The following is a 14,165-nucleotide window of genomic DNA, read 5'->3' as shown; positions in this document are numbered from 1 at the left end:
AGAATGATTTAATTATCTTTTTTAGAGGGAGAAAAACCAAAAACCTTCAGTCATCTCATGGGTCTCCCAGTTGAGGCCGGCACAGGTATTGAACCAACATCTGTAGCAACACATCTTGCACTGCTATGCAGTGTCTTAGACCGTTGCGCCACTCAGGCACTGTACAACGTGACCGGTCGGGAGTGCCCTACAGTATTACAGTAAGAGCAAAATAATCCTAACAAAATAAAACCTTAGTGTAGCAACAGTTTTAGTCGTGCACAATTATCCGTTTCTATTTAGGTTTATGTCACCCATTCATTGTCAGTTAGACACAGTAGGACCCAATAGCATAATCAGTGCTCTAACTCCCCCTTGCGCTGGTCTGGAGCAATGAAGTGGTGATGCAGGGTACCGTACTAAACCACAAATTACATCTAAGTACCGCAGCATAATCACAAAACTTTTAGTGGAGCAACCACTGTAGTAGCAGAGATAATGTCATTTCAGACGCTATTATCAACTTTTAGTGAGGGGTTCATCGAGGAAGGCAAATTCTTGAAAGACTAGCCACAGATCCCTGTATACAGGAAGCCACCTCACCAGAAGGGAAGTTATCTGTGTTAGTAGCAACGCATCTCCTGCAGGGTGTGATTAAGAAACATGTCACTCAGAGTTTTGTACAGTTAGACACTCTCCCAACACCACTTATCTTTCCACCATTCCAAATAGACAGGCATGGGAACACCTCCTGTAAACCTGCAGCCTGAGGGGAATGTCTGAGTACAAGCAGAACAGTATCCCGAAGGTATAGGCCCAGGCTATGGGAGAGTGGGAAACGTCATGTAATCCAACTTCGGTTTTTGCCATATATGATTATGCATAGCTTAAAGCATTACTAATGCAGCTCATTGTGTGTTTTCTTTTCAGGTCTTTTGCCATCACTCTCTTAGGAACCCAAAGGAAGAAGAGAAATCAAAAGCTCCAGCTGAAATGTCATTATCAGCTGTACAATAGGAGGGGTAGTGGCAGATAAGAGTGGGATTAGAATTTTGAGGCCAGGGCCTTATGCCATGGAATCAGATTATATAACCAGAGGCCATAAATCTCAGAGGTGTGAATATATAAAAGAAATGTGGGAATAATAATGTTTTATTTTATGTTCATTTATAAGTAATGTTAACGTTTATATAAAATGTTAAACAGTATGGAGATACTATTCAAAAAGGAGAGTGTTGGATTCGAACTTGAAATATATGTTACCATACTAGAAGTTATTACTTTACATGTATAAGAAATGAATATGTTGGGAGTCAATGAAGTGTGAATAGGAACGCTGTGTATGGAAAGTTAGTGTGAAAAGGAGAAGTGCAGAAAGTTCATATTCAGAAAGTTCATATTCTGTTCAAACTTGTTGCTGAATATGAATATTCCTGAGCAAGGAGGCAAAGACAAACAGTCTAGTTTCAGTTCCTGAGAAGGAAGGCCAGTTGCTTTGGAACTAGGACCATGGGGGATGTGGAACTCAACTCAAGATAAGGTCACCAGTTGAAGAGAGAAGACACTGCTTGGAGGGGGGGCCATAGGGGCCCACCCCGAACACCATTTGATTACAGTCCTATCTCACATACACACACTTCCACACCCATAAGGATCATAGGCAAGCAATGACAATACCAGTAAGAGGAATCTACTTTGTTTCTGCCTAACAGAGAAGGATTGTTTATCTTAGACATGCAAGGAGATGACTTGCCTAGTCGGAAGGTATAAATATATGCTTGTGTGACTTGTATGTTGTGTCTGCAGCTAAAGCACCCAGTGGGTTGAATAAACTTGGTTTGAGCTTTTTCTAGTCGTCCATTTTAGCTTCTACTCTGTTTGTTCAGAACCTAACACTGGTCAAACAGATGGACACGGGGTCTTAGAAACATCTAGCAGAAAGTCATAAAATGTATTAGAAATAGATAAAAACACAATCATGTGTAAAGACACCTGCCAACTAATATCAACATTTAAATGTAGATTTGCAGAAATTATTTTCCTTCTGTAAATGCAAGTAAGTCTGTCACCAAAAAACCACATATCTTTAAAATATTTGCTAAGTTCACAGAAGTAAAGGTAGACCTACTTTCTCTTTCTGTCAGGTGGTGGTCAAAGCCAGATTGTGACATCTGGACAACCCCTCCCTCTCCCTGTCTCTCTCTCCAATTAATGTTAACTACCCCTGCACTTTCTGACACCTACACATTAGCCCCCTCTCTTTCCATTTACTGTAATCAGCATCCCCACCCACTGAGCACCAACCGACCCTGGACGTTGAAATGTAGTTGAAATTTGGTCAGTCCAAATCTGAACTAATCAGATGTCTGTTTCACAAGTTTGGACAGTACAGTAAAATAAAAGTAGGGCAGAGTATAGTCCGGTACAATAGAGTACTGTACAGTAGAGTTTAGTACACTAAGGTTCAGTATAATTTACTGTGTACTCTCCTGAACTATATTGTACTCTACACTACCGTGCTGAACTTTAATGTCCAAACTTGTGAAACATAGATGTTTATGATAGGTACAGATTTGGTCTGGTCCAGACCAACCAAACTTGGTCTTGTTTGGGGACAGAACTCAGAATAATAGCCTGTGTGTAGAACACCTAAAACATGCAAAGGAAGATATTACATTTTTCTAGCTTTTGTGTACTCAGGATGCATCACCATGAAGAGAATGACATTCATAATTATGGATTTCTGTATAGTACAGATCAGGGACCCATGATGTCATTCTGTTAACATCATTATGTTACTGGGTGTTAATCCACTTCACCTACCGTAGTTCAATAAGATAAATCTATATATATATATATATTTTAAACTTGAGTCTTCATATCATATCTGACACCGTATTCTTTCTAGCGACATCTTTGAATCCTAATTCGGAGCAGAGTTTTTGGAAAACGTGGTCACAAACTGATGGAGATTATAGGTCATTCTGTTAACAAACGTTATCTGTACTGTTCGAGTAAATGTGTTTTTGTAAAATCTTCAGTGGAAATTGTTAAAAAGTACTTATTGTGCAAATAGTTGTATGGTTTGTTTAACTTTGCAATCGATGGTTTTTGTTTGGTATACTTTTGAAGTGAAAAATCGGAGTCTCAGCGTCATTGTTACCTTTGAATTGCCCGGCTCCTCTTCATCTCGGGTCTCCTGCATTGGTTGGGGCAGTCCTGCGTCCTCAAGTTCCGCCATTTTCTATGGTGTGTTTTGTATCCCAAAAGAAGGGTTGCGGGTAAAACCAGAGGCTGCAAACCAACCAAGTCTGCTGTTCTATTCTATACACAATATTTGTGTCTGCTTTTGCAGGTAGCAAATTTAAGCGTTTTGGTAGATTTGATTCAAAGTGGGAGAAAAAAAATCTCACAAGACCGTTGTTGTACTGCTGCACGTCTATCCACTGTCGGGTATTCCTCTCTCACATCAGAACGTGTTACGGATAAAAAAGAACAAGAAAACGCAGGAAGCTTAACTACCGACTGAGAACAAAGTGTCGTAAACTGCTTGCATACGTTTCACTTTACGCCTGAATACAGAGTATTGATTTTCTAAAACCAGAGGCGAAACATCGCGAGACTTCCGGGAAAGCTTGCGAAGAAAACGAAGCTGACAAGGCCGGGGTTTGTTGGGTTTAGAGAAGTCAATGAGAGACCGTGTTGATTTTAGCTTGTAAATGTTGGTGGGGCAAACCCCACAAAAATCTTTTTTTTTCAGTGCCACCAAAGCCACTACACAACACTAAGCAATACATTAATTGCATTATAACGGTGACAAACGGTGCCCACAAACTGTTAGGGCCTACATGAATCTGTCCCAACAGCAGAGCTTTCTTTTCAGCACCATGGAGTGAATCATTACCACCATTACACCTGTCTATCAGCGGAGGCTTGTCTGGCAGCGAAACAGTTCATTCAGCCTCATTTGCTGACTTTTAAAAAAACATTGCTGATAGAATTTGTTCTTAAACAAATGTGGTTTCTACTGACAATTGAGATGTAGAAAGTATGGCATAAGGGAACGACGAGCGGATAAGAGGCAATCCGTAATTTCGATTAAGAAATGTATGAGCAAGCTAGGAAGGACGTAGTCAATATAACTATTTGTTCAGTATTTTGAAAATGTACACCGCTAGAATTTAGAACAAATTCTCCCTGTACACCAAATCAAAACCATAGGATAAATAAAGGGGACATATAAACAAACAAATAAATATCTTAAATATTCAATTATTACATATCTCTAAAACAGGCTACATGTTCACCATCAAGTCAGAACAGTAGGCTAAGTTATGATGGGCTACTAACACCTTAGTACATGGGCTACTAACACCTTAGTACATCACATACACCTAGTACTACTTTCTTGGCTACAGTATCCATATCTCCCTGGCATAATACATAATTTATGCAGCAGCATTCAAGACATTTTTGGACTCACCTTGTTGTGCTGTGCTCACTTGAACAGAAAGGTGGGACGGGGGTCCTTCTTGTGGGCACTAGAAAGAGGCCCAAATCCCGACTTGGAATTCCGAGTTGGATGACTGTTCAAAACTATTTTACGTATTTTCCCTGTCGGAGCCAATTTCATCCGGGTTCCCAGTTGTCTTTAACTTTTTGAAGTCTGAGATTTCCCAGTTCCGAGATTCCAGTTGTTTTGAACGCGGCAGAAGTCATGCTGGATTGACAGCCTTGCCAATGTATTCAAACTTTTCTGGGCCATGGCGTTCCCCCCTTTTTCGTGATAGGCAATTGGTAGTTAAGATCTTGTCTCATCGCTGCAACTCCCCTACAGACTCGGCGAAGGTCGAGAGCCAAGCCGCACTGGTTCTTGACACACTGCTCGCTTAACCCGGAAGCCAGCCACACCAATGTGTCAGAGGAAACACTGTCGAACTGACCAAAAGATAGCTTGCAGGCGCCCAGCTCGCCACAAGCAGTCACTAGAGCACAATGAGACAAGGACATCCCGGCCGGCCAAACCCTCACCTAACCCGGACGACACTGGGCCAATTGTACGCCGTCTCCCGGTCACAGCCGGCTGTGACACAGCCTGGGATTGAACCCGGGGCTGCAGTGGTGCCTTAGCACTCATTGTTGAATTTGCGATTTCCAACTTATGTAATGTCTAATAGCCGATGATACATTTTATCTATAATTTCTCTTTATATGACAAGGATTGAAAAGGATTTGCCAATAGATTGCCAACTTGATGCATGATGATGACATGATGAGTCCAATCAAAGCTACGCTAGATATAACATGATTTGACCATTGACCTTGAGCCTTCTTGGATGGGCACTTCTAATGTAAGTCTATGGCAGCACCCAATGAGCTTGAATTTTCAAGCTTTTCCCGTAGATTTGGTGGTGACGTATTTTCCCCAAGAGTGACAGAATGCTGAGCCAATCACGGTGCAACTAGAGAACATTACCAACCCCTACGCTCCATATTTTCCACTGGCTGCCCCACCACCACAGAAAGCACTGAGCTAGGCTGAAACACCTGCATTTTGGAGCTGCCTTGAGAAAGCAAAAAAAGAGACCATGTTTATGCGGCTTTATTAACAAAATTATTATTTTGTAGGTATGACGTCCTCTTAGTTTCGCACAAGCCAAAGCAGCTGCCTTCCTCTCCAAGGTGTCCTCCTCGATCCAGTGGCATGTCATACCGAAAAAGCTTCTGTTATGGGCAGACCAGATGTCTGCTGTGGTGCAGACTGACTTTACACTCTGGAGTTTGGTTCAGAGAGCTTCTTTCATGGACTCAAATTCCTTTCAATTCATTGAATCAAAGGTCTTTCTACACATGACCTTTCTCCCCCACTGATTCCTTCTACTAGCTTGCGGAATGAAGGCACCTCTACTAGTGAAAAGGGTTGCACATCCTCTATGAAGTCAAATACCAGGTGATTAAGCCGGCTTTGTGAGGTGTGTGGTCCTCCTGGTTGTAGTTTTGCTTGTTTCAATGGTGTACAAGATGTTCCTTTTTGGCCATCTGTAGATGGCTGTGCATCTCTGCACTCCTGTATGTCGTCTGGTTGACTTTTTCTGCTCAGGGTCTTCCGTTGATTGTTACGCATCCTCTGAAAAAACGACATGTAATTGCTTAACTATAACACCACAGTATAAGTAAAATAACAGCAGAGTGAGCCCCTTGTTATTGTTTTAATTAAGGATTGTAGCTACATATGTTTCACTTTCTATAGCCTGCCCCTGTCTGATAAACACAGGGCTGGGGTTGGAACATGTACCCACTCACACATGGACAAGGCTGTGGATACAAGGATGTCAATGGTGGTTTAAATTGTTTGTCTAGAAATACTCAAATGTAAAAATAAAAACAATGGACTGATACAGTATTATACATTGAGTTATGATTGAATAATACAGGCATTTATTTGGGTTGAAAAAACAATTGAACAGCAGGAAAACCGCAGTGTGACTTTATTGATTTGGGCAGTGGCAATTTTAGCATGTAAATCTTGGTGGGGCCAAAAAAATAAAACAAATGTGGGATGTATGCCAGCTAAGCCACTACACAACACTAAACAATACATGAATTGCACTATATCACTGCTACACCTGGCTATCAGCGGAGCCTTGTCTAGCAGGGAAACAGTTCATTCAGCCTCATTTACTGCCTTTAAAAAAAAAACATAGGTGATATGGCTGACTTGCTTAAACAAATGTGGTTTCTACTGACAATTGAGATGTAGAAACTATGTCATAAGGGGAAGACAAGCGGATAAGAGGCAATCCATAATTTCAATTAAGACATTAATGAGCGAGCTAAGACAGACGTTGTCAAGGTAACTATTTGTTTTGAAATGTACAGCAACAGAATTCAGAACATGGGCCGTTCTTAGTGTTCGCCCTGTACACCAAGTCAAAACCGTAGGATAAATAAAGGGGTTATATAAACAGACAATGAAAGCTCTTACAATATTCAATGATTACATTTCTCAAAAACAGGTTATAGGCTACATGTGCATCACCAAATCAGAACAGTAGGTGTGAAAACAGACCAAATTATTAGGCTGAGGCACATGGGCTACTAACAGCTTACAACAAAACATACACTTAGTAGTACTTTCTTAGCTACAGTATACATATCTCCCTGGCCTATTACATTATTTATGCAGCAGAGGGCTCCCGAATGGCGCCGCGGTCTAAGGCACTGCATCTCAGTGCAAGAGGAGTCATTACAGACCCTGGTTTGATTCCAGGCTGTATCACAACCGGCCGTGATTGGGAGTCCCATAGGGCGGAATAGCCTTCAGGCCACCATGAAACTGGACTCGCTGGTCACCATTGGACAGTTTAGATCAATCTTGAGGGAGATGTGATCATTGTGTTTGTTTTGATTAATCTTGTTGTATTGATGTTGTTATTTTGCTTTATGTTGTACTGAATTGTGTGTTCATGTTCACAGGGCTCCCTTGAGAATGAGACCCTGGTCTCAATGGTGACCCCCGTCTCATTGGAATGGTCCCACCTGATCTCACCTGCCTTCAATCATTGTTAGAACAGTCAACTCAGTTTTCTTGTCAATATAATAGATCATCTTTGATATGGATTGCCTGGCTACCCAAACGCCTCAATAATGTATATCTGCAGACTGTGGTTATTACATGCCGCACCCACTATGAGTAACTTACTACAAGCCGTGCCCATTGCCATTGCGGCTGCTAGCAGTGTCTCTGGCCCACACTCCAGCACAGTAGGTGGCGGGAATGCACCAACGAGAGCATCCTGACGTGTTGCATCACCTCCTGGTATGGCAACTGCTCGGCCTACGACGGCAAGGTGCTCTAGAGGGTAGTGCGTACAGCCCAGTACATCTCTGGGGCCAAACTCCTGCCATCCAGGACCTCTACATTTTTACATTTTTTTTTTTATACCAGGTGGTGTCAGAGGAAGCCCTAGAAATTGCCCAAGACTCCAGCCACCCTAGTCATAGACTGTTCTCTCTGGTGTGATGTCTGCAGGGCACAATTCAGACAAGCCAATCATGTCAAAACCCACATGCAAGTGCACACAGGAGTCAGGCCATAGGGAAAGGGGAATACCTAGTCAGTTGTACAACTGAATGCATTCAACTGAAACGTGTCTTCCGCATTTAACCCAACCCCTCTGAATCAGAGCAGTGCGGAGGGCTGCTTTAAATCGACATCCATGTCTTTGTCGCCCCTGGGAACAGTGGGTTAACTGCTTTGCTCAGGGGCAGAACGACAGATTTTTACCTTGTCAGCTCGGGGATTTGATCAGCAACCTTCTGGGTTACTGGCCCAACGCTCCTACCCGCAAGGCCTATGGGATGCTTTGTGCAGGGGAGGATTAACAAATACAAATTTGCCGGGTGAAAACTACGAGGGTGATAAAATAAAAATATACATTTATAAAAATAGTTTACTTTTGATACAAAATATTCAAATAATTGTTTGACAAATTTGACAAAAAAAAACTACAATAAAGACTGCCAATATTGTAATAGCATATGATTGTTTTACTGTTGTAGTGCTTTCATATTGAGCGTCTCTGTGGGAGATTCTCAATTGGTTTCGCAAACTCTCCTCGCCTCCTTTTGAAAAAGGTCAAAAGTAATCAGTGAGAGGAAACGTGAAAACAAACCATAGCATGTATGAAATTACTCTTCTACTCCACTTGCGCGTCATCAAGCAAATGATGCTTACAGAGGAGGAATCCCAAAATATGTGTAAAGTGGTAAAAACAAGTTTAGCTGGTTGTTCCAGACATTTTATAAATAGAAGATTAGTTGTGTTTGGGAGCCTGTAGGATACACGGGGGGAGAATGTCAATTGCGTACTCCTTACGTACCCTCTCATCGAATCCTTCAAAAAACCCATTGGATGAGAAAACCAGAGGTCCCTCCCCTATGACCTTCTCCTCCAATGGGTTTTGAGAAGGAGGCGAGGGCATGCGAGGAGTATGCAATTGAGATTCTTCCCTGATGTTCCTTTGACAAAGGAGGCAATCTCCTACATATGGCGACCACTCATCGGTTTCCAGGTCACGGAGGAGGACGGAGTCATCGACTTTTTCCCAAATTAGGGGGCCTTCCACACTGTTGTATAGAGGTCAAGTCTCCTCTTTAGAGTGTTGCCTCTTCTGGTGGCGTTTTCGGTCGCCAATTTGGGAGAAGCTTTGTCCACAGTCTGAGCACTGGTACGGTTTCTCTCCAGTGTGAATTCTCATGTGTACTGTAAGGAAGTTCTTTTGGAAGAAACGTTTTTCACAGCAGAAGCACTGGAAAGGTCTCTCTTTATTATGCACCCTTCTCACATGAGTCATCACATCACGTGAACGGGAGAAGGACTTTCCACATTCAGAGCAAGGATAGGCTGCTCTTTCTCCAGAGTGTTTTAACTTGTGCACTTGCTTGTGACTCTTTAATGTCCATTCACGTGCAAAACGCTTCCCGCATTCAGTGCAGTGGTACGGTTTCTCTCCGGTGTGTGTTCGCTGATGCTCTTCCAACCGTCGTAAAGTTGTAAAACCATCCCCGCAGTCAGTGCAGAGGAATGGCTTTTTTCCACTTGCAGTGTGTATTCTTAGGTGTCTTTCAAACTTTGTCTTGTTTAAGAAACACTTTCCACAGTCCGAGCAGTGGAGTGCCAGGTCTACAGAATGTACTGGAAGGTGTGATCTTAGTTTTGCCATGTCAGGAAATCTTTTATCACACCTTGAACAGCGGTAATGTTTATGTTTCTTTTCCTTGTGTGTTAGTTGATGTTTTTTAAGTCTCTCACGTCCCGCAAAACTTTTGTCGCAATTAGAGCAGTGGTACGGCTTTTCATCTGTATGTGTTTCTTGCTGATGTCTTCTAAGACTATGCCTTCGTGTAAAGCTCTTCCCACAGTCGGAGCAGTAGTGATGCCTTTCTTGTGGTGAGATCTTCTCTGTATGTTTTAGCTGGTGATTTTTCAACACCCATAACTGTTTGAATTGCTTCCCACAGTCGGGGCAAAGGTATGGCCTTTCTTGACTATGTACTTCCATGTGTATTTTTAGTTCTCCCGGTTCAGAAAAGCTTTTATCACAGTAAAGACAATCACCCCCTTTCTTATGTGTCCTCTGGTGCCTTTTCAGATTATCAGAGCGGGTAAAACCTTTCCCACAATCAGGGCAGAACATTTCTTTCACTCCTGTATGTGTTCGATGGTGTCTTATAAGATCCCTTACTTTTTGAAAGTTCTGACCGCAGTAGGCGCAGTAGTGAGGCTTCTCTCCTCCAGGTCTGAAACCCTCAATGAAGTCATCAGTATCTAGGGGCTCCTCTTCATTCTCCTGCGTTGTTTGGGGTTGTTGTGGTCTTTCTGAGTTTTGATTATTTTCTGTTTGGCACTGGGTATTGGCTGGGCATTGCTGTTTGCTATGTGAAAGCGCACTCTCTACATTTGCCACATTACTGGTAGCTTTGAAGGTATTCTCCGGCAGGTCCTGTTGCTTTTGACGAATGCGTGTGACAGCTTCATCCAGTGTTATTTCTGGGTCCATTTGTAATTGCTCGGACAGTCTTCTGTCACATAAGCCCATGACAAGCCTGTTTCTTATTTTCTCACTGAGTAGAGCTCCATAACCACAATGTTCTGACAAACAATAAAGTGCAGTGATAAAATCATCAGCTGTCTCTCCTGCTTCCTGTTGTCTTTGGTTGAATTTAGTTCGGTCTAATATTACATTCCTCCTAACTGCCAAATGTCCATCTTGCTGCTCATTATTAGAACTGTGGAAGTGTTCCCGCTCGATCAGGTTGTCATCTTGCAGGTCTTCTAGGGTGTCCATCTTCTCTGCCTGGAAATACATTTAAAATAGCATAATTACTAGTAGGCCTATAGTCTCTGTTCTCCAAAACAACATCATTTTGTAATCGATAATATATCCTACGTTTCATTATGATTAAAGTCCAAATTAGAATAGATAGCATATAAAATAAATATCTAAAATAAATTAAGTCTATACATTGAATTTGGTGTCAAATGAAAGCTAAGAGTCTATATTTGTTTTAAATTAAGGCACAGAATGACCCCAAAATTATAACAGAATGACTGCAACTAAACTGGCTGCAATGGGAATTCATAGTAGTCACAAACCACAGTTGGGTCGAGACAAACCAAATGTGGTCTTGTTTGGGGACCTCATTAGAATAATAGCCAGTCTGTAGAATAGGCATAATACCCAAACATGCAAAGGAAGATATTACATTTTTCTACCTTTGTGTCTATTCAGGATACATCATCATGAAGAGAATGACATTCATAACTATGGATTTCTGTATTGGACAGATCTGGGACCCATGATGTCATTCTGTTACCATCATTATGTTACCAGGTGTTAATCCACTTCACTTACTGTAATTCAATAACCAAAATAAAATAAATTAAACTCGAGGTGTAATATCATAGCCAACAACCAATTCTTTCTGCAGAAATCTTTTGATCTTGTTTCGGAAAAAGTCCCACTTTACATCTGCACTGTCTTTGAGTAAATGTGTTTTTGTCAAATTTTCTGTGGAAATTGTTAAACGTAATCCTTGTGATGTGCATGGAGTTGTATGGTTTGTTTAACTTTGCACTCAATGGCTTTTGTTTGGCATACTTTTAAGGCTGTGGCTGCGGATCCGACTTTTTCGGGATCTTTAGTCTGGAAAGGAAAAGATCCGGAGCTTCCAGAAGCTTCTGCGCAGATCACATTCTGCGCACACTGGCAGACTTACCATCAGGCAGAAGAGGCAATTTCCCCAGGCTTCATTTCATCAAGGGGCTTCATGAGCTGGACATAAGCTAGAGATACCTTTTTTTTAACATGGGCTGCATCTCAATCCACCAAATCTGCCCATGTCAGCCTTCCGTATCTGCGGTGGAAGGTGCCCGAGCTACAGAGGAGTTTGTCAGACCAAGAGACATCCTGAAAAATCGGTATTTTCACAAAAGCTTCTGTAGCGTCCGAACGTTGTCACAGGACTCGTCTGAAGGTAACCCGGAACCGGGCCAAAAATTGAATAGGGCATTTCCATGTAAAAAGGTATACAGGCAATTCCAATGGATTTTTTTTTTTTAAATCCTGAGTTTTCTTGTATCTCTCAGATATAGGACAGACACCGAAACATACTTCCTTTCGATGACATTTTTTACTATCTGTTTTTACATGTATGAATCTGTTATTCAATGCATTTCTATGGTCTAGTAGCAGTAAGGCCAAAATCAATGTTTCGTCAAATACTTTTTTTTTTATACCTACTAGGGTCCTAAAATTCTAAATCAAATAGCTAAATGATCCTTGGTATGACCATCGTAAAACAATTCCACATGTTAGCTTAGTAGAAATCCAGCCCTGGGACCTTAGACTCTAGGGGAATACAATACGCATTTCTTTAGACTGGCCTCTGACTGGGGCCTCCAAATCACTAAATCCGCTCGTCTGCGCATGTGTATTATTCTCCTTCACCCATAGAGAACAGGCTACTCATTTAATAAAAGTTAGATCAAAGCTCAATGTCTGCAAGATCACATTATAAAAAAAAATCTGGAATTCTACATAACAGAACCAAATAATAGCATAGTGTAATGTTAATGTAAGACCAGTAACTTTGTTCTATCCTATTGTATTCGGTTCTGTAGAATACTGTGATCATTATGTAATCTTGCAGACGTTCAGCTTTGATCTAACTTTATTAAACGAGCACATTCGCCTGAGTAGCCTGTCATCTGTGCATAGAAAATATACACCTGTGTAGAAAGTGATACAACATGCGCAGAAGCTTCGGATCTGTAATTTTCCGGAATTAAAGGGACTAGTCAAATGAACATCAAAAGTATAATTTTCGGAATTTTAGCAAACCCTAACTAACCTGTTACGTTAATTATCCTAACCTACTATGAAAAGTCAAATCTGACGTTCATTTTACAAAAGTTGGATTCCTTCTAGCTATTGCCGGACTAAACATCCCGAAAAAATAGTCTGATCCGGCAACTCGGTTCTTTCAAAGTGAAAATCGGAGTCTCAGAGCCATTATGATACCTTTGAATTAGCCGGCTCCTCTTCATCTCGGTTCTCCCGAATGGTTTCGGGCAGTCCTGCCTCCTCCTGAAGTTCCGCCATTTTCTCTGTATGTTTTGTATCCCACCAGAAGCGTTGCGGGTAAAAACAACGAAGTATTTTGTGCTATTCTATACACAACAGGTTTGTCTTATTTTGTTGCTAGCAATTTAAGCTTTTCGCTACATTTGATTAGTGATGTTGCGTTTGATATCGAGCTCCGAGGCATGTGTCGAAATCGTTAAGCAGTTTCTTATTTTTCTTCGGTGGGGTTTAATGGCGGTTGGCTTCCAATATGTTGCATTATCGCCACCAACTGGACTATAGTATAAATCCATTCTACTTTGTGATACAAAATGTGGGTGGGGTAAACCATTCCAACCCACTGCCCCATTCCACTACTTTAACCCCATCGGCTCCTGCACCATGCCAACGGCCTGGGAAGACCAGACACTACTCAACACACCCTGTAACTCTTCTGAAGTCAAATCTCATACACCCAAGTACTTCTCTGCAGCTGCCACCACAACATCTATTTTCTGTGAGGTACAGTTGATAAGTTGATCAATGATAAGCATTGCTAAGAAGCCAATCTTACTGAAGCATGTCACTCATTGACATATCCCTCTGTGCTGGCACAGATCTATCTACTACTCAAGATCCTCCACCCTCAGGGCCAGACACTCGTGCAACCTGCAGATTGATGAGGGAAGAATTTTCTGAGCTGAACTGACCAAGACACATCTCCAACAACACAAAAAACCTCACATAATTTTGCCCCAAAACAGTGGCATATGGGCTTTTTACACAACAAAAATAAAAACGCAACTTGTAAAGTATTGGTTTCATGAATTGAAATAAAAGATCCCAGAAATGTTCCATATGCACAAAAAGCTTATTTCTCTTGAATTTTGTGCACAATTTTGTTTACATCCCTGTTAGTGAGCATTTCAATTTTGCCAAGATAATCCATCCACCTGACAGGTGTGGCATATCAAGAAGCTGATTAAACAGCATGATCATTACACAGGTGCACCTTCTGCTGGGGATAAAAGGCAACTCTAAAATGTGCAGTTTTGTCAC

General features: G+C 41.6%; 1 long non-coding RNA gene and 1 other non-coding gene across 2 annotated transcripts in view; both read right to left on the bottom strand.

The window, feature by feature from the left end:
- The window catches only part of LOC106574517 (uncharacterized), a 29,877-nt gene extending 26,155 nt beyond the window's left edge, over positions 1-3,722 (bottom strand). Inside the window, exon 1 of the long non-coding RNA XR_014380967.1 lies at positions 3,143-3,722. This is a non-coding gene — a long non-coding RNA (uncharacterized LOC106574517). The remainder of the gene's footprint in view (positions 1-3,142) is intronic.
- Positions 3,723-6,173: 2,451 nt separating this feature from the next.
- On the bottom strand, positions 6,174-13,363 carry LOC106574518 (uncharacterized). The gene is made up of 2 exons (XR_014380966.1): positions 13,065-13,363; positions 6,174-10,838 (listed from the first exon to the last, which is right to left on the bottom strand). It is a non-coding gene; the product is annotated as an uncharacterized LOC106574518 (transcript).
- Positions 13,364-14,165: the final 802 nt, after the last annotated feature.

Source organism: Salmo salar, chromosome 16, assembly GCF_965601325.2.
Source record: "Salmo salar chromosome 16, fSalSal1, whole genome shotgun sequence".
Lineage (NCBI taxonomy): Eukaryota > Metazoa > Chordata > Actinopteri > Salmoniformes > Salmonidae > Salmo > Salmo salar.
This window is presented reverse-complemented; position numbering and strand designations above follow the sequence as displayed.